Here is a 24,869-nt window from a genome sequence, read left to right as displayed (position 1 = left end):
ATTGTATTACTAATGAAGGGGAACATTATACTTCAAAATAACTACAGTCATTGATCTCTTACTAACAGGGATATGTTCTGAGAAATGCTTCATTAGATGATTTTGCTATTGTACAAACATTATAGAATGAATTTACACAAATCTAGAGGGTATAGACTACTATACATTTAGGCTATATGGTATAGCCTGTTACTCCTAGGCTACACACTTGTATAGCATATTACTGTACTAAATACTGTAGGCAATTATAACACAATGGTAAGAATTGGCGCATGTAAACATAGAGAACATACAGTAAAAATATGGTATAAAATATTTAAAATGGTAGACCTGTATAGGACTCTTCTCATGAATGGAGCTCGCAGGACTGAAAGTTGCACTGGGCAAGCCAGTGAGTAAGTTGTGAGTCAATTTGAACACCTAGGACATACTGAACATTATGGTAGGCTTTAAAGACACCATACATTAGGCTACACTACATTTATATATATAAAAAAATTCTCTTCAATACTAAATTAGCCTTAGCTTGGTGATAGGATTTTTTATGTACTTCTTATTTTTTAAATATTTTGACTCTTTTATAATAACACTTAGCTTAAAATACAAACATAAGCATGTCTGTATGAAAATATTTTCATTTTTATATCTTTATTCAATATTTTATGTTAAAATATTTTAATTTTTAAAAATGATTTTATTTAAAACTGAGACATAAGCACATACATAAGCCTGGGCATACACGTGGTCAAAATTATAAGTATCACTTGTGTTCTACTTCCATGTTGTAGCTACTGGAAGGTCTTCAGGAGCCATAATATGTGTAGTGCTGCTGTGATCTCCTTTGATAAAAATATCTTCTTCTGGAATACCTCCTCAAGGGCCTTTCTGAGTCTGTTTCAAAGTCCATTTTATTTTTATAAGTAGAAGAAAGAAATACATTCTAAAATCAAAAGAATATCAATAAAAGACTGGTAAAATAATAACAAAATGACTAGTATTATAGTCATTTATTATCATTGTCTAGTATTACATATTGTGCATTATAACATGAGCTATACTTTTCTAGGACTGTCACTACAATGGTTTTGTTTTCACCAGCATCACCATAAACACATGGCGAGTAATGTGTCGCACTGTGAGGTTACAATGGCTATAACTTCACTAGGAAGTTTCTGTTTTATTTATTTATTTATTTAATTGCATTTTAGGTTTTGGGGTACATGTGAAGAACATGTAAGATTGTTGCATAGGTAAACACATGGCAGTGTGGTTTGCTGCCTTCATCGTCATCAACTATATCTGGCATTTCTCCCAATATTATCCCTCCTCAACTCCCTACCGCCCACTGTCCCTCCCTATTTCCCCTCCACAGACCCTAGTGTGTGATGCTCCCCTCCCTGTGTCCATGTGTTCTCATTGTTCAACACCCACCTATGAGTGAGAACATGCAGTGTTTGATTCTCTGTTCTTGTGTCAGTTTGCTGAGAATGATGGTTTCCAGGTTCATCCATGTCCCTGTTACAAAGGACACAAACTCATCGTTTTTTATGGCTGCATAATATTCCATGGTGTATATGTGCCACATTTTCCCTGCCCAGTCTATCATCGATGGACATTTGGGTTGGTTCCAGTTCTTTGCTATTGTAAACTGTGCTGCAATGAACATTCGTGTGCACGTGTCCTTATAGTAGAACGATTTATAATCCTTTGGATATATATCCAGTAATGGGATTGCTGGGTCAAATGGAATTTCTATTTCTAGGTCCTTGAGGAATCAGCATACTGTCTTCCACAATGATTGAACTAATTTACACTCCCAACAACAGTATAAAAGTGTTCCTATTTCTCCACATCCTCTCCAGCATCTGTTGTCTCCAGATCTTTTAATGATCGCCATTCAAACTGGCTTGAGATGGTATCTCAATGTAATTTTGATTTGCATTTCTCTAATGACCAGTGATGATGAGCATTTTTTCATATATTTATTGGCCTCATATATGTCTTCTTTTTAAAGTGTCTGTTCATATCCTTCACCGACTTTCGAATTGGCTTGTTTTTTTCTTATAAACCTGTTTTAGTTCTTTGTAGATTCTGGATATCAGCCCTTTGTCAGATGGGTAGATTGCCAAAATTTTTTCCCATTCTTTTGGTTGGCAATTCACTCTAATCACTGTTTCTTTTGCTGTGCAGAAGCTGTGGAGTTTGATTAGTTTCATTTGTCTATTTTAGCTTTTGTTGCCAATGCTTTTGGTGTTTTAGTCATGAAGACCTTGCCTATTCCTATGTCCTGAATGGTTTTTCCCAGATTTTCTTCTAGGGTTTTTATGGGGTTAGGTCTTACATTTAAGTGCTTAATCCATCTGGAGTTAATTTTAGTGTAAGGTGTCAAGAAGGGGTCCAGTTTCTGTTTTCTGCACATGGCTATCCAGTTTTCCCAATACCACTTATTAAACAGGGAATCTTTCCTCCATTGCTCGTTTTTGTCAGATTTGTCAAAGATTGGATAGTTGTAGATGTGTGGTGTTGCCTCTGAGGCAGCTGTTCTTTTTATTTTTATTTTTTATTGCATTTTAGGTTTTGGGGTACATGTGAAGAACAGACAAGATTGTTGCATAGGTACACACGTGGCAGTGTGATATGCTGCCTTCCTCCCCATCACCTATATCTGGCATTTCTCCCCATGCTATCTCTCCCCAACTCCCCACGCCCCACTGTCACTCCCCTATTTCCCCCCAACAGACCCCAGTGTGTAGTGCTCCCCTCCCTATGTCCATGTATTCTCATTGTTCAACACCGGCCTATGAGTGAGAACATGCCGTGTTTGATTTTATGCTCTTCTGTCAGTTTGCTGAGAATGATGGTTTCCAGGTTCATCCATGTCCCTACAAAGGACATGAACTCATCATTTCTGATGGCTGCATAATATTCCATGGTGTATATGTACCACATTTTCCCTGTCCAGACTATCATCGATGGGCATTTGGGTTGGTTCCAGGTCTTTGCTATTGTAATCTGTGCTGCAATGAACATTCATGTGCATGTGTCCTTATAGTAGAATGATTTATAATCCTTTGGTTATATACCCAGTAATGGGATTGCTGGGTCAAATGGAATTTCTATTTCTAGGTCTATGAGGAATCGCCACACTGCCTTCTACAATGGTTGAGCTAATTTTCACTCCCACCAACAGTGTAAAAATTGTTCCTATTTCTCCACATCCTCTCCAGCATCTGTTGTCTCCAGATTTTTTAATGATCGCATTTTAACTGGCGTGAGATGGTATATCAATGTAGTTTCGATTTGCATTTCTCTAACGACCAGTGATGATGACCATTTTTTCATATGTTTGTTGGCCTCATGTATGTCTTCTTTTGTAAAGTGTCTGTTCATATCCTTTGCCCACTTTTGAATGGGCTTGCTTTTTTCTTGTAAATCTGTTTTAGCTCTTTATAAATTCTGGATATCAGCCCTTTGTCAGATGGGTAGACTGCAAAAGTTTTTTCCCATTCTGTTGGTTGCCGATTCACTCTGATGACTGTTTCTTTTGCTGTGCATAAGCTGTGGAGTTTGATTACGTCCAATTTGTCTATTTTGACTTTTGTTGCCAATGCTTTTGGTGTTCTGGTCATGAAGTCCTTGCCTACGCCTATGTCCTGAATGGTTTTTCCTAGATTTTCTTTTAGGGTTTTTATGGTGCTAGGTCTTATGTTTAAGTTTTTAATCCATCTGGAGTTAATTTTAGTGTAAGGTGTCAGGAAGGGGTCCAGTTTCTGCTTTCTACACATGGCTAGCCAGTTTTCCCAACACCATTTATTAAACAGGGACTCCTTTCCCCATTGCTTGTTTTTGTCAGGTTTGTCAAAGATCGGATGGTTGTAGATATGTTGTGTTGCCTCCAAGGTCTCTGTTCTCTTCCATTGGTCTATATCTCTGTTTTGATACCAATACCATGCTGTTTTGATTACTGTAGCCTTGTAGTATAGTTTGAAGTCCGGTAGTGTGATGCCTCCCGCTTTGTTCTTTTTGCTTAGAATTGACTTGGCTATGCGGGCTCTCTTTTGGTTCCGTATGAAGTTTAAGGTGTTTTTTTCCAGTTCTGTGAAGAAGGTCATTGGTGGCTTGATGGGGATAGCGTTGAATCTGTAAATTACTTTGGGCAGTATGGCCATTTTCATGATATTGATTCTTCCTAACCATGAACATGGAATGTTCCTCCATCTGTTTGTGTCCTCTCTTATTTTGTTGAGCAGTGGTTTGTAGTTCTCTTTGAAGAGGTCCTCTACGTTCCTTGTTAGCTGTATTGGTAGGTATTTTATTCCCTTTGTAGCAATTGTGAATGGCATTTCATTCTTTATTTGGCTCTCTTTAAGTCTCTTATTAGTGCATAGGAATGCTTGTGATTTTTGCACATTGATTTTGTATCCTGAGACTTTGTTGAAGTTGCTTATGAGTTTCAGGAGATTTTGGGCCGAAACGATGGTATCTTCTAGATATACAATCAGGTAGTCTGCAAATAGAGACAACTTGACTTCCTCCTTTCCTACTTGAGTATCCTTTATTTCTTTTTCTTGCCTGATTGCTCTGGCTAGAACTTCCAGTACTATATTGAATAGGAGTGGTGAAAGAGGGCATCATTTTCTAGTTCCAGATTTCAAAGGGAATGCTTCCAGTTTTTGCCCATTCAGTATGATATTGGCTGTGGGTTTATCATAAATAGCTTTTATTATTTTGAGGTATGTTCCGTCAATACCTAGTTTATTGAGGGTTTTTAGCATAAAGGGCTGTTGAATTTTGTCAAAGGTCTTCTCTGCATCAATCAAGATAATCATGTGGTTTTTGTCATTGTTTCTGTTTATGTGGTGAATTACGTTTATAGACTTGTATATGTTGAACTAGCCTTGCATCCCCAGGATGAATCCTAGTTGATCATGGTGGGTAAGCTTTTTGATGTGCTGTTGCAATCAGCTTGCCAGTGTTTTATTGAAGATTTTTGCGTCGATGTTCATCTTGGATATTGGCCTGAAATTTTCTTTTCTTGTTGAGTCTCTGCCGGGTTTTGGTATCAGGATGATCTTGGCCTCATAAAATTTTTTGGGAAGGATTCCCTCTTTTTGGATTATTTGGAATAGTTTCAGAAGGAATGGTACCAGCTCCGCTTTGTATGTCTGGTAGAATTCGGCTGTGAACCAGTCTGGACCTGGGCTTTTTTTGGGTGGTAGGCTCTTAATTGCTGCCTCAACTTCAGACCTTGTTATTGGTCTATTCAGGGTTTCCACTTCTTCCTGGTTTAGGCTTGTGAGGATGCAAGTGTCCAGGAATTTACCATTTCTTCCAGGTTTACTAGTTTATGTGCGTAGAGTTGTTTGTAATAATCTCTGATGATGGTTTGAATTTCTGTGGAATCTGAAAGGTGATATCCCCTTTATCGCTTTTTATTGCATCTATTTGGTTATTCTCTCTTTTCTTTTTTATTAATGTGGCTAGTGGTCTGTGTATTTTGTTGATCTTTTCGAAAAACCAGCTCCTGGATTTATTGATTCTTTTGAAGTGTTTTTTTGTGTCTGTATCTCCTTCAGTCCTGCTCTGATCTTAGTTATTTCCTGTCTTCTGCTAGGTTTTGAGTTTTTTTTTTTATCTTGCTCCTCTAGCTCTTTCAATTTTGACGATAGGGTTTCAATGTTAGATCTCTTCTTGCTTCTCATGTGGGCACTTATTGCTATATATTTTCCTCTAGAGACTGCTTTAAATGTGTCCCAGAGATTCTGGTATGTTGTGTCTTCATTCTCGTTGGTTTCGAAGAACATCTTTATTTCTGCCTTCATTTCATTGTTTATCCAGTCAACATTCAAGAGCAAGTTGTTCAGTTTCCATGAAGCTGTGCGGTTTTGAGTTAGTTTCTGAATTCTGAGTTCTAACTTGATTGCACTGTGGTCTGAGAGACTGTTATGATTTCTGTTCTTTTGCAGCTAACTTTTTAAATTATCATTTCAATCTCCCTGTTAGTTATTGGTCTGGTCAGGATTTCTATTTTCTTCTGATTTAAGCTAGGAAAGTTGTCTTTTCTGGAATTTATCTATCTCCTCTAGGTTTACTTGTTTATGCACATAGGAGTGTCCATAGCATCCTTGAATAATCTTTTGTACTTCTGTGGTGTCAGTTGTCATATCTACCACCTGGGTTCTAGTTGAACTTATTTGAATCTTTTCTATTATTTTTCTGGTTAACCTTGCCAATGGTCTGTCAGTTTTATTTATCTGTTCAAAGAGCCAGATTTTTTATTCATTTATCTTTTGTATTGTTTGTTTTTTCTTCAATTGTATTTAATTCTGCTCTTATCTTGGTTATTGCTTTTCTTTTCTTTTAAAATTTATTTATTATACTTTAATTTCTGGGGTACACGTGCAGATTGTGCAAGTTTGTTTCATAGGTATACACCTCCCATGGTGGCGATTTGCTGCATCCATTGCCCATCATTTATATTAGGTATTTCTCCTAATGCTATTCCTCCTCAATCCCCCCACCCCCGGTATTCCTCCCCTAGCCCCTTTATTCCCTTTCTTTCTGCTTGGTTTGGTTTTGGTTTTATCTTGTTTCTCTAGGTCTTTGAGGTGTGACCTTAAATTGTCTATTTGTGTTCTTTCAGACTTTTTGATATAGGCATTTATGACTATGAATTTTCTTCTTAACATCACCTTTGCTGTATTTCAGAGGTTTTTGTGGGTTATGTCACTGTTATTGTTGAGTTCAAAGAATTATTTAATTTTTATCTTGATTTCATTGTTGTTACAATGATCATTCAAGAGCAGGTTATTAGTTTCAGTGTATATGAATGGTTTTGAAGGTTCCTTTTGAAGTTGATTTTCAATTTTATTCCACTGTGTTCTGAGAGAGTACTTGATATAATTTCACTCTTCTTATATGTACAGAGACGTGTTTTGTGGACCACTATATGTTTTATCTTGGGGAAAGTTTTATGCACCAATGAATAGAATGTATATTTTGCAGTTGTGGAGCAGAATGTTTTGTAAATATCTGTTAAGTCAATTTGTTTCAGGGTATAGTTAAAATAAATTTTTCTTTGTTGACTTTGTGTCCTGATGACCTTTCTAGTGCTGTCAGTGAAATGTTAAATTCCCCCACTATTATTGTATTGCTGCCTATCTCATTTCTTACATCTAGTAGTAATTGTTTTATAAATTTGGGAGCTGCCCTGTCAGGTGCATATATATGAAGATTGTGATATTTTCCTGTTGGACAAGACCTTCCATCACTACATAATGTCTCTCTTTGTCTTTTTTAACTGCTGTTGCTTTAAAGTTTGTTTTGTCTGATATGGGAATAGTTACTGCTGCTCATTTCTTGGTGTCCATTTGTATGGAATGTTCTTTTTTCCTTTTTGCTCTTTGCTTTAACTTTTTGGGAGTTCCAATGTGTTCAGTGAGTCTCTTTAAGGCAGCAGACACTTGGATTGGTGAATTCTGCAATTCCATATCTTTTAAATGTAGATTTTTGGTCATTTACTTTCAATGTTAGTATTGAGATGTGAGGTACTCTTCCAGTCATCATGCTATTTGTTGCCTGAATAACTTGTTTTTTAAAAATTTATTTATTATATTTATGTTTATATGCCCTGTGAGATTCGTGCTCTAAAGGTTTCTGTTTTGATATACTTTTAGAATTTTTTTCAAGATTGAGAGCTCTATTTAGCAGTTATTATAGTACTGTCTTGGTAGTGCTGAATTCTCTCAGCATTTGTTTGTCTGAAATAGACTGCATCTTTCCTTTAATTATGAAGCTTAGTTTTGCTAGATAAAAAAAAAATTGCCTGATGATAATTGTTTTGCTTAATGAGGCTGAAGATAGGGACCTAATGTCTTTTAGCATATAGGGTTTCTGCTGAGAAATATACTTTTAATCTGATTGGGTTTCCTTATAGGTTACCTGGTGCTTTTGCCTCACAGCTTCTAACATTTTTTTCAGTCATCTTGATGTCAGATAACCTAATTACTATGTTATTAAGTGATATTTTTGCATACAAGTTCTCAGGTGTTCTTTGTGCTTCTTGTATTTGGATGTCTAGATGCAAATACAAGGAGGGTAAGAAAGCTTTTCTCAATTATTCCCCCTAATGTATTTTCCAAGCTTTTAGATTACTCTACTATCTCAGTGATGCCAGTTATTTTTAGTTTGTTTGTTTGACATAATCCCAAACCTCTTGGAGGCTTTGTATTTTTTAATTTTTCTATTTTCTTTGTTTGGTTGGATTATTTGAAAAACCTTGTCTTCAAGCTCTGAGGTTCTTTCTTCTGCTTCTTTGATTCTATCGTGGAGACATTCCACGCATTCTGCATGTTTTGTGTATGTGTCCTTTATTTTTTTTTTTCTTAATCTTTGTTGGACTGAATTATTTGAAAAACCTTGCCTTCAAGCTCTGAGATTTTTTTTCTTCACTTCTGCAATTCTCTTGCTGAGACATTTCATACATTCTGCATTTATTTGTGTTTTTATTTTCTGATGTGATTAATTTATGCTATCTATTTTGCTGACAATTTCTCTTATATCTTGTATCTTTTTTTTAAATTTCCTTATATTGGACTTCACCTTTCACTGGTGCCTTCTTGATTAGCTTAATAACCAACCTTCTAACTTTTTTTTTTCCTGGTGATTCAGGAATTTCTTCTTGGTTTGGATCCATTGTTTCCAAGCTAGTGTGATCTTTTGGGGTGTTAAAAAACCTTGTTTTGTCATATTATTAGAATTGTTCTTCTGGTCCATTCTCATTTGGTTAGATTATTTCAGATGGAAGATCTGGGGCTCAAAGTTGCTCTTCAGATTATTTTGTCCCATGAGGTACTTCCTTGATGTAGTATTCTTTCTCTTTTTTTAAAGGATGTGACTTCCTGAGAGCCAAACTGTAGTGATTGTTATTTCTCTTCTGGATTTAGCCATCCAGAAGGGCTACCAGGCTCTGGGCTGATACTGGGGCAGTCTGCACAGAGTCCTGTGATGTGAACCATCTTCAGGTCTCTCAGCCGTGGATACCAGCCCTTGTTTTGGTCAAGGTGGCAGGGGAGTGAAATGTACTCTGTGAGGGTCCTTAGTTGTAGTTGTTTAGTGTGGTAGTTTTGTGCTGGTTGGTCTACTGCCAGCAGGTGGTGCTTTCAAGAGAGCAGCAGCTATGGTAGTATAGGGGAGAATCAGGCTACGGGTAGGTCCCTATATCTTCCAAGAGGAAATAATATTTGTCTTTATGTATCATGGTGGGTAGGGAAGGACCATCAAATGGGGGCAGTGTTAGGCATGGCTGTGTTCAGGCTCTTTGGTGGGGCTTGCTGCCACTGCTGTAGGGGATGGGTTTGTGGTTCCTAGGACAATGGAATTATATGTTCTCAGGAGGACGGCTGCATCCACTGTGTCATGCAGGTTGTCAGGAAAGTGAAAGGAAACCAGCAGTTACAGCCCTCACCAAGCTACCATGCAACCTAAAAGGCTGATCTCACTTCCACTCTGCTCCCCCCAGCAGCACCAAGTTTGTTAACAGGCAGTGGGTGAGGAGGGCTGATAACTTGCTCCAGGTTACCAGACTCCCAGCTAAGGAAACAACCAGTGCTTTTACACCGCCCTGCCTGTTAAGTCTGCACCCTGGATTAATTCCCTTCCATGATTTTTGGCCAGGAAACTTCATGTTTGGTTGAAATTGTTACAAAGTCTAGCTGTAGGGCTTCTTCTCTCTGTGGCCTTTCCCCAGTTTCTCTGGCAGCCCTCCCCAAGGGGCCGTATGTGAAAAGTAAGAAATGACTTCCTTGGGGACCCAGAGATTCCACATGGCTTTTGCTGCTTCTTCCTTTACTTCTGTATTTCACTCAGCTTTAGATAAATCAAATCCTTCTCCCATGATTTGGACATTCAAGTTCCCTAGGGAGGATGTATGTTCAGGGGTGAATTATCTCTTTTTCTCACCTTCAAATTTTGGGCACTTACAGTATTTAGGCTGTCTCCCACATTCTGCAGGATAAATCCACTTCCTTCAAAGGGTCCGTGGATTCTTTTGGCTTTCCTGGTATATTCCTGCATTAGTTCTTAGAGAAAAGTTTATGATGTGAGTCCCCACATTCTACTCTATTTGTCCAAGTTGGAATTGTAGTTTAGTCCTATCTCCTATTGTCTGTTTTTCCTGTTTTCCCACCACTGAAAGTTTATATTGTTAATCTTTCTCCCAATCTTCCTAAAAATGCCTTACTAACTTTTGCCAGGGTAGTTGTACATTGGAGAAAATAAAATAATCAAGACTTTTGAGTGACTACTGAATTATAGTTATGAACTGACACTAATTACAGGAGACCCAAAACATCACTGTAATTTACTAGTAAAAGTTGGACATTTATGGAGGTCAGGTGATGCATGGAGTTTCAGCTCAGATTTATTTCATGATGATGCAAGTGTGTGTCTGACTCCATCATGTAGTTATTTTCTAATTTCTGAAATGCATAATTGAAGTAGACACATTTAGGAGCTGGAAGAACCTCTAATCTTGTTCTGTGACTTGTAGAATGATGGCTATTTTAGTGGAACAAACCAAGGGGAGACCATTAGATCTGCCCCTATCTGGGTTAATTATAAACAAAATGCAATATTTCATTCTCAGAGGGATTTTAGCAATTAGTGCCACCAATGATTAATTGAAAAATACAGGGTTGACTGATACCCACCACATCCACATTTGACATTCCTGTTTAATTTGTGAAGGATACATGTGGATCTTGGAGAATAAAAGTGGACTGTTGTAAGCATAGCCAACTAATGACACTAACTGCAACTACTATACCAGAAATAGTTTTATTTCTTGAGAAAATTAGCACATCACTGGTACTGGGTTAGCAGCTATTGCTCTGGCAAATGCCTTTTCTCTGCATTGATCCATAAAGCCCACCAAAATCTGTCTGCTGTCAGGTGACAAGAAAGCAACACAACTTCATTGTCTTGTCTCAGGTGTTTGTCAATTTTCTATTCTAATGTTATTCTTTAGTTTTCAAAGGTCTTTATTTTCTTTTGCCTCCCCAAAATATCATACTGGTGTGTCACATAGACATTTTGCTGATAAGACTTAGTGAATAAGAAGTAGCAACTACTCTAGACTTATTGGTAAGACGATTGCGTGTCAGAGTGTGAAAATAAATCTGGCTAAAATTCAGAGACATTCCACCTCAGCGAAATTTCTAGAAGTCCAGTAACGTTGAATATAAGAAGATATTCCTTCTAAAGAGAAGGAGAAGTTGTTGCATCTGGCCCTTTCTATAACCAGGGAGAGGCACAATACCTGGTTGGCTTTTTTTTTTATTCTTAAGGCAACATATGCCACATTTACTGACCAATTTATGGAGTAACCTAAAATCTCCTATTTTAAAGTGAGGCCCAGATTAAGGGAAGGTTCTATAACAGATTAAGCCTGTTATGCCAGCTGTTCTGCGACTGGGGTAGTAATATACAATGTTATGTATAACATTATATATAACTGCCTTATATATAACATTATATATTACAATATATATAACATTATAATATATAATGTAATATATAAGGCAGATATAATGTTGCTTGCACAGTGTCATTAGCCAATATAGGTGCTGTTTGTAACCTTTGGAAGACCCCTATAAATGAATTACAGCATAGGACTTTAGAAATTTGAAGCCATGCCCTGCCATCATCTTATGATAACCACCCTCCTTTAGAACAACAGTTGTTGGCCTGCTACTGGGCCTTAGTAGAAACTGAATGCTTAACCATGAACCACCATGTTACCAAGGGATCTGAGCTACAATCATAAACTGAGTGTTACATAATCCGCCAAGCTACAAAGTTGAGTGTAAGCAGCAACCCTCCATCATCAAATGGAAGCGCTGTATACATGAACAGACCCAAGCATGCCCTTAAGGCATAATTAACTTGCATAAAGAAGTGACCCAGATTCCCATTGTCCCCTATCCTGCTACACAGTTGTCTTTGTCCCATTCTGCGCCTATTGCTTTATGAGGATTTACCTGTCATTTGACAAAAGAAGAAAAATCTAGGGCCTTTTGTACAGATAGCTCTGATTGATATGCACATACCACCGGGAAGTTGATAGCTACAACATGATAGACCATTTCTGGGACATACCTGAAGGGCAATGGTAAAAGAGGAATTCTCTCTATGGAAAGAATTTGGAGCAGTGCACCTGGATGTTCACTTTGTTTGGAAGGAGAGACTGGACAGATGTACAATTGTATACTGATTTATAGATTTTGATCAATGGTTTGGTCAAGGACTTGGAAGGAACATGATTGGAAAAATGGTGACAAAGAAATTTGGGGAAAAGATATATAGATAGGCCTCTCTGAGTGAGCAAGGAATGTGAAGATATTTACATCCTATGTGAATGCTCACCAAAAAGTCATCTAAACAAATGAAAATTTGAAAATTGAGTAGATAGTATGACCTGTTCATTGGAAACTAGTTAATTTCTTTCTTCAGCCACCTCTGTCATTATCCAATGGGCTCATAAACGAAGAATCCACAGGGGCACATATGGAGGTTATACATGTGCTCAGAGCTATAGATTTCCACTCATCAAGGTGAATCTGGCTATAGCCATCCTGAATTGCCCACTCTGTCAGTGGCAGAGACCAGATTAAGCCCCCAATGTGACACTGTTTTCTAGGGAATCAGGCAGATATTGGAGTCAGTTTGATTACATTGCACACCTTTCTTCATGGAAGAACCAGTACTTTATTCTTACTAAATTAGACATTTGCTACAGATCTATATTTGACTTCCTTGCATGCAATGCTTTTGTCAAAACTACAATCTGTAGACTTACAGAATACATTATTCATTGTCATGATATCCTACAGAGTATTATTACATTTTATCAGGGAACTCACTTCACAGCAAAAGATATGCAGCAATGGGCCCATACTCATGGAATTCACTGGTGTCACCATGTTCTACACCATCCTGAATCAGCTGTCTTGATAGATCAGTAAATGATGTTTTGAAGACTCAGTTACATTGTGTGCTAGATGAAAACACCTTGCAGGGCTAAGGCAAGGTTCTCCAGAAGGCTGCATGTGTTCTGGGTCAGTGTCTAGTATACGGTGCTGTTTCTTCAATAGTCAGGATTCATGAGTCCAGAAAAGAAGGGGTGTGAATAAGAGTGGTACCACTCACTATTGCCCCTAAAACTCACTAACTAAAAATTGTTGCTTCCTGTTTTTGTTACTTCATGCTCTACTGGTCTACAAATGTAATTCCAAGAGGAGAGACTGTTTCACTAGGAGACATGATAGTGATTCCATTGAATTGGTAATTAAGACTGTCAATTGGTCACTTTGGGTGCTTCATGCTTCTGAATTAACAGACAAATAAGGAAATTTGTGTTGGCTGGAGTGACTGATCCTAACTTCCAAGGAGATATTTGAGTACTACTTTATGATAGAAGTAAAAAAATATATATTACTGAAATGTAGGACATATCTTAGGGCAGCTGTAGGTATTACAATGCCTTATGACTAAACTCAATGAAAACCACAGCTACCCAATGAAGGCAGGCCTACTAATTACCTAGATTCTACAGGAATTAAAATTTGGTTCACGAGACACATAACCAGTGTTTTCACCCAGTGAAAGTGTGGAGGGTGAGTGGATGCCGCATTTCCAGACGGATTCCTATTGCCCACAGACCAGGAGATTCCCAGGCGGAGGAGGCCCACAGGTCTCCAGCATGACTGTTTTGGCCAGCGCAGCCGTTTCGGTCCCTGCAGCTGTTTCGGCCCACGTGGCTGCTTTGTGGTGCCCCGGCATGGCAGTTCTCCATACAAAATACACTGGTCCGGGTGCCCGCTTGGCTGGTGATTGGAGCCCTGGGAAGGTGCAGTCGCCCATTCATCTGACTAAAGGGGGGTCTGAGGCAGGGAGCCAGGCCAGGAGATCCCCAGGCAAAAACAAACAAACAAACAAAAAACCCCCACGAATCTCAGCGCCGCTGTTTCAGCCGGCCCAGTGAGTCACTGCAGGGGAAATCACATAGACCCTGATGCCTTTTCAACAGGCGACTGGAACTCCTGGGAGAGAGTCGACTGTTCAACTGGAGAGCAAAAGGCTCTGAGGCAGGGAGCCAGGTGATCAGGCTCAGTTGATCCCACCCCCACGGAAGACCAGCAATTGGAAACTCTTTGGATTGAGAGTTTCACAGCAAGCACAGCTGAACCAGGCATGGTCAAGCTCTGTTGGGGAGGGGTGTCCGCCATTGCCGAGTCAGTCCGCCATTGCCGAGGCAACCCGCCATAGCCAAGGCAACCTGTCATTACAGCGAGAGTCTGCAATTATAGAGTCAGGCCACCAATGCTGAGACAGTTCTAGCTACACCCATATAAACAGGACTGCAGGGAAGTTCACATGACAGCTGGGTGGAGCCCACAGCAGCTCAGCAAAGCCTCTGCAGGCAGACAGTGACTAGGCTGCCTCATTGCAGCAGCACAACGGAAATTCATAAATAAAGCCCTAACTCCCTGAGACAGAGCACCTGGGGAAAAAAAAAAAGGTGTTTAAGAGTTCTGCTGCAGCAGACCTAAACGTACCAGCCCAGAAACCCAGAATGAAAAACGGGGCTCACAACTCAGCACTTGAACTCATGTAAAGGACAGACTGTCTCCTCAAGTAGCTCCCTGACCCCCATATATCCAAAGAGTCACCTCATAAAGGAGAGATCAGACTGACATTTAGTGGGTATCTTTCTGGGACAAAGATAGCAGAAAAAGAAACTGGTAGCAACTGCTACTGTTCTGCAGCTGCTGCAGGTGATCCCCAGGCAAGCAGGTCCTGGAGTGGACCTCAGCAGCCATAGAGCAGAGGGGCCAGACTGTTAGAAGGAAAACTAAGAAACAGAAATATCTTCATTATCAACAAATTGGATGTCCACTCAGAGACCTAATCTGAAAGTCAGCAACTACAAAGTCGACAGGTGGATAAATCCTTAAAGATGGGAAGAAACCAGCGCAAAAAGGATGAAAACACCCGAAACCAGAACACCTCTCCTCCTACAAGGGTTCACAACTCCTCACCAGCAAGAGAAGAAGACTAGATGGAGAATGAGAGTGATGAAATGACAGAATCAGATTTCAGAAGGTGCGTAATAAGGAACTTCCATGAGCTAAAAGAACATGTTCTAACCCAATGCAAAGAAACTAAGAACCTTGAAAAAAGATTCGATGAAATGCTAACGATAATGGACAAATTAGAGAGGAATATAAGTGAATTGATGGAGCTGAAAAACACAACATGAGAACTTCACAAAGCATGCACAAGTTACAACAGCCGAATTGACCAAGCAGAAGAAAGGATATCAGAGGACGAAGTTCAACTCAATGAATTAAAATGAGAAGGCAAGATTAGAGAAAAAGGGGTAAAAAGGAATGAACAAAGTCTCCAAGAAATGTGGGACTATGTGAAAAGACTTAATCTACGTTTGATAGGTATACCTGAATGTGACAAAGAGAATGAATCCAAGCTGGAAAGTACTCTTCAGGTATTATCCAGGAAAACTTCCCCAACCTAGCAAGGCAGGCCAATATTCAAGTCCAGGAAATACAGAGAACACCACAAAGATATTTGTCAAGAAGAGCAACACCAAGGCACATAATCGTCAGATTCAGCAGAGTTGAAATGAAGGAGAAAATGCTAAGGGCAGCCAGAGAGAAAGGTCGGGTTACACACAAAAGGAAGCCCATCAGACTCACAGCATATCTCTCAGCAGAAACCCTACAAGCCAGAAGAGAGTGGGGCCAATATTCAACATCCTTAAAGAAAAGAACTTTCAACCCAGAATCTCCTATCCAGCCAAACTAAGCTTCATAAGTGAAGGAAAAATAAAATCCTTTGCAAACAAGCAAGTACTCAGAGATTTCATCACCACCAGGCCTCCTTTACAAGAGCTCCTGAAAGAGGCTCTACACATAGAAATGAACAACCAGTACCAATCACTCCAAAAATAAACCAAATGGTAAAGTGCATCAACACAATGAAGAATCTATATAAACTAATGGGCAAAACAGCCAGCTAGCATCAAAATGGCAGTATCAAATTCACACATAACAATATTAACCCTAAATGTAAACGGACTAAATGCCCCAATCAAAAGACACATACTAACAAATTGGATAAAAAGCCAAAACCCATCAGTGTGCTGTATCCAGGAAACCCATCTCACATGCAAGGATATGCAAAGGCTCAAAGTGAAGAGATGGAGGAAGATTTACTAAGCAAATGGAGAGCAAAAAAAAAGCAGGAGGTGCAATTCTCATCTCTGATAAAATAGACTTTAAAGCAACAAAGATCAAAAGAGACAAGGAAGGACACTACATAATGGTAAAAGGATCAATGTAACAAGAAGAGCTAACGATCCTAAATATGAACGAACCCAATACAGGAGCACCCAGATACATAAGGCAAGTTCTTAATGACTTACAAAGAGATTTAGACTCCCACATAATAATAGTGGGAGACTTTAACACCCCATTGTCAATATTACACAGATCAACCAGGGAGAAAATTAACAAGGATATCCAGGACTTGAACTCAGACCTGGACCAAGCAAACCTAATAGACATTTACAGAACTCTCCACCCCAAATCCACAGAATATACATTCTTCTCAGAACCACATCACACCTACTCTAAAATTGACCACATAATTGGAAGCAAATCACTCCTCAGCAAATGCAAAAGAACAGAAATCATAACAAACAGTCTCTCAGACCACAGTGCAATCAAGTTAGAACTCAGAATTCAGAAACTAACTCAGAACCGCAGAGCCTCATGGAAACTGAACAACTTGCTCTTGAATGTTGACTGGAAAAACAACGAAATAAAGGCAGAAATAAAGATGTTCTTCAAAACCAACCAGAATGAAGACACAACATACGAGAATCTCTGGGACACACTTAAAGCAGTCTCTAGAGGAAAATATATAGTAATGAGTGCCCACATAAGAAAAAGGAGAAATCTAAAATTGACACCCTATCATCAAAACCATCAAAACTGAAAGAGCTAGAGGAGCAAGATCAACAAAACTCAAAACCTAGCAGAAGACAGGAAATAACTAAGGTCAGAGCAGGACTGAAGGAGATACAGACACAAAAATCTCTTCAAAAAATCAGTAAATCCAGGAGCTGGTTTTTCAAAAAGATCAACAAAATAGACAGACAACAAGCCACATTAATAAAAAAGAAAAGAGAGAATAACCAAATATATGCAATAAAAAACGATAAAGGGGATATCACCACAGATTCCACAGAAATTCAAACGATCATCAGAGATTATTACAAACAACTCTATGCACATAAACTAGTAAACCTGGAAGAAATGGTAAATTCCTGGACACTTGCCACCTCCCAAGGCTAAACCAGGAAGAAGTGGAAAACCGGAATAGACCAATAACAACGTCTGAAATTGAGGCAGCAGTTAGGAGCCTACCTCCCAAAAAAAGCCCAGGTATAGATGGGTTCACAGCCGAATTCTACCAGACATACAAAGAGGAGCTGGTACCATTCCTTCTGAAACTATTCCAAATAATCCAAAAAGAGGGAATCCTTCCCAAATCATTTTATGAGACCAACATCATCCTGATACCAAAACCCGGCAGAGACTCAACAAGAAAAGAAAACTTCAGGCCAACATCCGTGATGAACATAGATGAAAAATCTTCAGTAAAATACTGGCACGCCGATTGCAACAGCACATCAAAAAGCTTATCCACCATGATCAAGTAGCCTTAATCCCGGGGATGCAAGGCTGGTTCAACATACACAAGTCCATAAACGTAATTCACCACATAAACAGAACCAAAGACAAAAAGCACATGATTATCTAAATTGACATGGAGAAGGCCTTTGACAAAATTCAACAGCCCTTTATGTTAAAAACCCTCAATAAACTACGTATTGATGGAACATATCTCAAAATAATAAAAGCTATTTATGACAAACCAACAGCCAATATCATACTGAATGAGCAAAAACTGGAAGCATTCCCTTTGAAATCTGGCACTAGACTAGGATGCCCTCTCTCACCACTCCTATTCAATATAGTACTGGAAGTTCTAGCCAGAGCAATCAGGCAAGAAAAAGAAATAAAGTGTATTCAAATAGGAAAGGAGGAAGTCAAAGTGTCTCTATTTGTAGATGACATGATTGTATATCTAGAAGGCCCCATTGTCTCAGCCCAAAGTCTCCTGAAACTGATAAGCAACTTCAGCAAAGTCTCATGATACAAAATCAATGTGCTAAAATCACAAGCATTCCTATACACCAATAACAGACTTAAAGAGAGCCAAATCAAGAATGCACTGCCATTCACAATTGCTACAAAGAGAAAAAAACATCTAGGAATACAGGTAACAAGCAACGTATATGACCTCTTCAAGGAGAACTACAAACCACTGCTCAACGAAATAAGACAGGACACAAACAGATGGAGAAATATTCCATGTTCATGGCTAGGAAGAATCAATATCGTGAAAATGACCATACTGCCCAAAGTAATTTACAGATTCAATGCTATTCCCATCAAGCTACCAATGACCTTCTTCACAGAACTGGAAAAAAAAAAAAAATCTTAAACTTCATATGGAACTAAAAGAGAGCCCGCATAGTCAAGTCAATTCTAAACAAAAAGAACAAAGTGGGAGGCATCACACTACCGGACTTCAAACTATACTACAAGACTACAGTAATCAAAACAGCATGGTATTGGTACCAAAACAAAGATATAGACCAATGGAACAGAACAGAGACCTTGGAGACAACACAACATATCTACAACCATCCAATCTTTGACAAACCTGACAAAGACAAGCAATGGAGAAAAGATTCCCTGTTTAATAAATGGTGTTGGGAAACTGGCTAGTCATGTGCAGAAAGCAGAAACTGTACCCCTTCCTGAAACCTTACACTAAAATTAACTCCAGATGGATTAAAGACTTAAACATAAGACCTAACAGCATAAAAACCTTAGAAGAAAATATAGGTAAAACCATTCAGGACATAGGCGTAGGCAAGGACTTCATGACCAAAACACCAAAAGCATTGGCAACAAAAGTCAAAATAGACAAATGAGACCTAATCAAACACCACAGCTTCTGCACAGCAAAAGAAACAGTCATTAGAGTGAATCGGCAACCAACAGAATGGGAAAAAAACTTTTGCAGTTTACCCATCTGACTAAGGGCTGATATCCAGAATTTACAAAGAACTAAAACAGATTTACAAGAGAAAACCAAGCAAGCCCATTCAAAAGTGGGCAAAGGATATGAACAGACACTTTACAAAAGAAGACATACATGAGGCCAACAAACATATGAAAAAATGGTCATCATCACTGGTCATTAGAGAAATGCAAATCAAAACTACATTGATATACCATCTCATGCCAGCTAGAATGGCGATCATTAAAAAATCTGGAGACAACAGATGCTGGAGAGGATGTGGAGAAACAGGAACACTTTTTACACTGTTGGTGGGAGTGAAAATTAGTTCAACCGTTGTAGAAGGCAGTGTGGCGATTCCTCAAGGACCTAGAAATAGAAATTCCATTTGACCCAGCAATCCCATTACTGCATATATATCCAAAGGATTATAAATCGTTCTACTATAAGGACACATGCACATGAATGTTCATTGCAGCACAGTTTACACTAGCAAATACCTGGAACCAACCCAAATGCCCATCGATGATAGACTGGACAGGGAAAATGTGGCACATATACACCATGGAATATTATGCAGCCAACAAAAATGATGAGTTTGTGTCCTTTGTAGGCACATGGATGAACCTGAAAGTCATCATTCTCAGCAAACTGACACGGGAGCATAAAATCAAACACCACATGTTCTCACTCATAGGCGGGTGTTGAACAATGAGAAAACATGCACACAGGGAGGGGATCACTACACACTAGGGTCTGTTGGAGGGAAATAGGGGAGGGACAGCGGGGGGTGGGGAGATGGGGGGGATGGCATGTGGAGAAATGCCAGATATAGGTGATGGGGTGGAAGGCAGCAAATCACACTGCCACGTGTGTACCTATGCAACAATCTTGCCTGTTCTTCACATGTACCCCAAAATGCAATAAAAAAATACAATAATATAACCCCACTTACAGTAGCCACACATAAAATTAAATATCTAGGAATTAACCAAAAAATAATAGATCTCTATAATGAAAACCGTCGAACACTGATGTAGGAAATTGAGGAGGACACCAAAAATGAAAATATATTCTATGATCATGGATTTGAAAAATCAATATTGTGAAAAATGTTCATACTACCCAAAGAAATCTATATATTCAATGCAATCTCTAACAAAATACCAATAACATTCTTCACATAAATGAAAAAAAATTCTAAAATTTATATGCAACCGCAAAATAGAAGAAACAATGCTATTGAGCAAAATAAACAAAACTGGAGGACCATATTATCTTTCTTCAAATTATACTACAGAGCCATAGTAACCAAAACAGCATGGTACTGGCATAGAAACAGACACATAGACCACTGGAACAGAATAGAGAGCCTAGAAAAAAATGCAGGCACCTAAAGTGAACTCATTTTCGACAAGTGTGTCGAGAACATACACTGGGGAAAAGGTAGTTTCTTCAATAAATGGTGCTGGGAAAACTGAATAACCATATGCAAAAGAATGAGATAAGACCCCTATCTCTTGTCATATACAGAAATAAAATTAAAATGAATTAAAGCATTAAATCTAATACACCAAACTATGAAACTACTGCAAAAAAAAAATTTCTAAGTAATCCCCCACAAGCATGAGCAACCAAAGCATAAATTGACAAATAGCAACACATCATGTTAAAAAGCTCCTGCACAGCAAAGGAAACAAACAACAAAACAATGGGACAACATAGAATGAGAGAAAGTGCTTGTAAACTACCCATCTGAAAAAGGATTAATAACCAGAATATATAAGAAGCTCAACATAATACTAGAAGTCTTCGTTAGAGCAACCAGCCAAGGAAAATAAATAAAGTGGTTCCAAAAAGGAAAAGAAGAAGAAATTAATTATGTTTGCCGATGATATGATTCTGTAACTAGAAAATCCCGTAGTATCTGCTCAAAGGATTTTTGATCTGATAAATAACTCAGCAACATTTCAGGATTCAAAATAATCAGGTCAAGCACCAAAAGAGCGACCACAAAGCCTGAAAACAGTTTGCCTCCTAACAAGAAGTAGCACAATTGGTTTGGGTTTGCGTTACCACCGTTTCCGTGTAAACTACAGGTCACTCCACCTTGCAAACCTCACATGGTCTTTCATTTCATTGTGGTCCGAGCGGTTTATTTCAGCTGCTCCAAGGACCAGGATCCAAGTAATCATGAAAAAGGGCCCAGCACAGTGTTCACTCGATAAATCCGCTACCTAAGACTGTGAGTGCTAGCCCAGTTTTGTACAAAGTTTCAGTTTTCCATCACTCAGGGTAAAGTGCTGGTGCTGCCGGATGGCCTGCCCTAGCAAGGTTTTTCTCAGAATGAGATTCCATCAGCTCCAGAAGGCAGGAGCAGATTCTTGGCCCTTCTGGAGAGCAGTAAATAGAAGAAGGGAAGCCATCCTTACTGCATCCTCCTTGCTGCAGTCATGGCTAGGACCTCAAGCGAAGCAGTGACAGTGGGTGCTGGGAAACATCCTGCCCCTCGTTGGAACCTAGGTCTCATTTGGATTTTGTGGTTTTAGGAAATTATTTATTTATTTACAAGGTTTCAACTTTACTCAGTCAAGGTGGGAAATGCAGTCCCTACCCCTTCCAAAGCACAGAGCAAAGAAACGAGGCTGTTTAAATCTAACTCTCCACACTGGTGTTTAAGTCATCGAAAAGAAGATAGTTGAAGAGCAAAAGAAAATCAATGTAGAAACATCAGTAGCATTCCTACACACAAACAACATCCAAACTAAGAGCCAAATCAAGAATGCAATCTTGTTCACAGTAGGCACAAAAATAATAAAATACCTAGGAATACAACTGGCAGGGAGGAAAAAGATCTTTAAAATGAGAATTACAAAACACAACTCAAATAAATGAGATTACACAAACAAATGGAGAAATATTTCATATTCATGAATAAGAAGAATCAATATTGTTAAAATGTCCATACTGCCCAAAGCCATTTACAGATTCAATGCTATTTCTACCAAAGTACCAATTACATTCTTCATAGAATTAAAAAAAAATATGTAAAAATTCATGTGGAACCAAAAAACAGTTCAAATAACCAAGCGAATCCTCAACAAAAAGAACAAAGCTGGAGACATCATATTACCTGACTTCAACTATCATGCAAAACAAAGTAACCAAAACAGCATGGTACTGGTGCAAAAACAGAAACATAGACCAATGAACAGAACAGAGAGTACAGAAATAATCCTGCACACCTACAGTCATTTGATCTTTGTCAAAGTTGAGGAGAATAAGCAGTGGGAAAAGACTCCCTATTCAATAAATGATTCTCAGGTAACTGACTGGCGACATGTAGAAGATTGAAACTGAACTCCTTCCTACATCATATACAAAAATCATCTCAAGTTGTATTAAAGATTTACATGCAAAACATAAAGTACAAAAATTCTGAAAGATAACCTAGTAAATACCATTTTGAATATAGGAACTGTCAATGATTTCACCAATGAAGATATCAAAAGCGATTGCAACAAAAACAGAAATTGACAGATGCAACCTAATTAAAGAGTTTTCTCATGGCAAAAGACACTGTCAACAGAATAAACAGACAACCTACAGAACAGAAGAAAATATTTGCAAATTATGCATCCAACAAAAGTCTAACATTCAGAAGCTATAAAGAATTTAAACAAATTTACAAGCAAAACCAATCAGCCCCATTAAAATGTGGGCAAAAGACTTGAGCAGACATTTCTCTAAAGAAGACATACATGCAGCTGACAAAAATATGAATAAATTCTCAATATCACTAATCATTAGAGTAATGCAAATTTAAACCAAAATGAGATATTATCTCACACGAGCCAGAATAGACATTATTAAAAAGCCAAAAAAATAACAGATACTGGCAAAGTTGCAGAGAAAAGGGACACTTTTACACTACTGATGGAAGTGTAAATTTGTTCAGCCTTTGTGGAAAGTATTGTTGTGATTCCTCAAATAACTCAAAACATAACTACCTTTCAAATCAGCATTCCAATTATTGGGTATATATGCCAACAGAAATATAAATCATTCTACCATAAATACACATGCATGCCTCTGTTAATCACAGCACTATTTACACTAGCAAAGATATGAAATGAACCTAAATGTCCATCAACAGTAGACTGGATATAAAATATGTGATAATATACCCCATGGAACACTACACAGCCATACAAAAGAAAGGGATCATGTTCTTTGCAACAAGATGGTAGAGCTGGTGGCCATTATTATAAGTGAACTAAACGAGAATAGAAAACTAAATACTGCATGTTCTCACTTATAAGTGGGAGATAAACATCAAGTATATGGACACAAAGAAGACAACAACAGACAACAAACATTGAGGAGTACTTGAGAGTGGAAGTGGTGGGAGGATGAAGATTGAAAAACTACCTATCAGACACTGTGCTCATTATTTATTGATATGGTTTGGCTGTGTCCCTACCCAAATCTCAACTTGAATTTTAGCTCCCATAATTCCCAAGTGTCATGAGAAAGATCCGGTGGGAGTTAATTGAATAATAGTGCAGGTCCTTCTTATGCTGTTCTGGTGATAGTGGATAAGTTTCAAGAGATCTGATGGTTTTATAAATGGGAGTTCCCCTGCACAAGCTCTCTTGCCTGCCACCATGTAAGATGTCCCTTTGTTCTTCCTTCGTCTTTGGCCGTAATTGTGAAGTTGCCCTAGCCATATGAAACTGTGAGTCCATTAAACCTCTTTCCTTTATAAATTACCCAGTCTCTGGTATGTCTTTATTAGCAATGTGAGAACAGACTAATACAGTAAATTGGTATTGAGAGTGTGGTGCTGCTGTAAAGGTATCCAAAAGTATAATATGGTAACTCTGGGATCATGTCTGAGTAGGACCAAAGGGTATAAGTGAGCTTCGTGAGCAGGTACCACAGACCTCCATATCATCCACTATGCTTGCTCCAGCATCCTTCTTTAACTTATATCTATGGCTATCTGATGGAGGAAAAAAAATGCCTGAGCTTGATTTATAAATATTTTGGCTGAGTATGTGAGTTCTAGCTGAAAATGAACAGAACTTACCTTACACCTAAAATCAGGGGTAGCCTTGAGGAAGAATAGCATCTGACCAGGGGATTAAGCTGTAAGGGAGGTATGTAAATGGGCCCCATGATCATGGAGTACATGGTCATACTACATACTGTGCCATTCAGAAGCAGCTGACCTCACAGAGAGCTTGAATGACCTACTGAAGTCACAATGAGGAAGTATTAGCTCGAATGCAATACTCTGCAAGATGAAGCTCCATCTGTAAGATGCAGTATAAAAATTAAAACAGGTATTTATAAATGGTGTTTTATCCTCAATAGGAAAAACACATATGCCACGAAAGATAGAATTAAGAGTGGCCCCACTTGCCATCACTCTCAAAATGACTCACTAGGAGCCCATGTGCTTCTTGTCACAGCAGCTCTAGGCTCTACATAGTTATAAGTCCTTATCCCAAAAGAGGGACATAAAGCTTGCCAAGGGACATAGCAAGAGTCTCATTGAAGGACAAGTTACAGCTGTTGCTAGAGAACTTTTTACTCCTTATACTAGAAACAACATGTTGAAAAGAATC

Source organism: Sapajus apella, unplaced genomic scaffold (genome assembly GCF_009761245.1).
Source record: "Sapajus apella isolate SASKATOON/1434 unplaced genomic scaffold, GSC_monkey_1.0 scaffold75, whole genome shotgun sequence".
Lineage (NCBI taxonomy): Eukaryota > Metazoa > Chordata > Mammalia > Primates > Cebidae > Sapajus > Sapajus apella.
Note: the sequence above shows the minus strand (reverse complement) of the source record.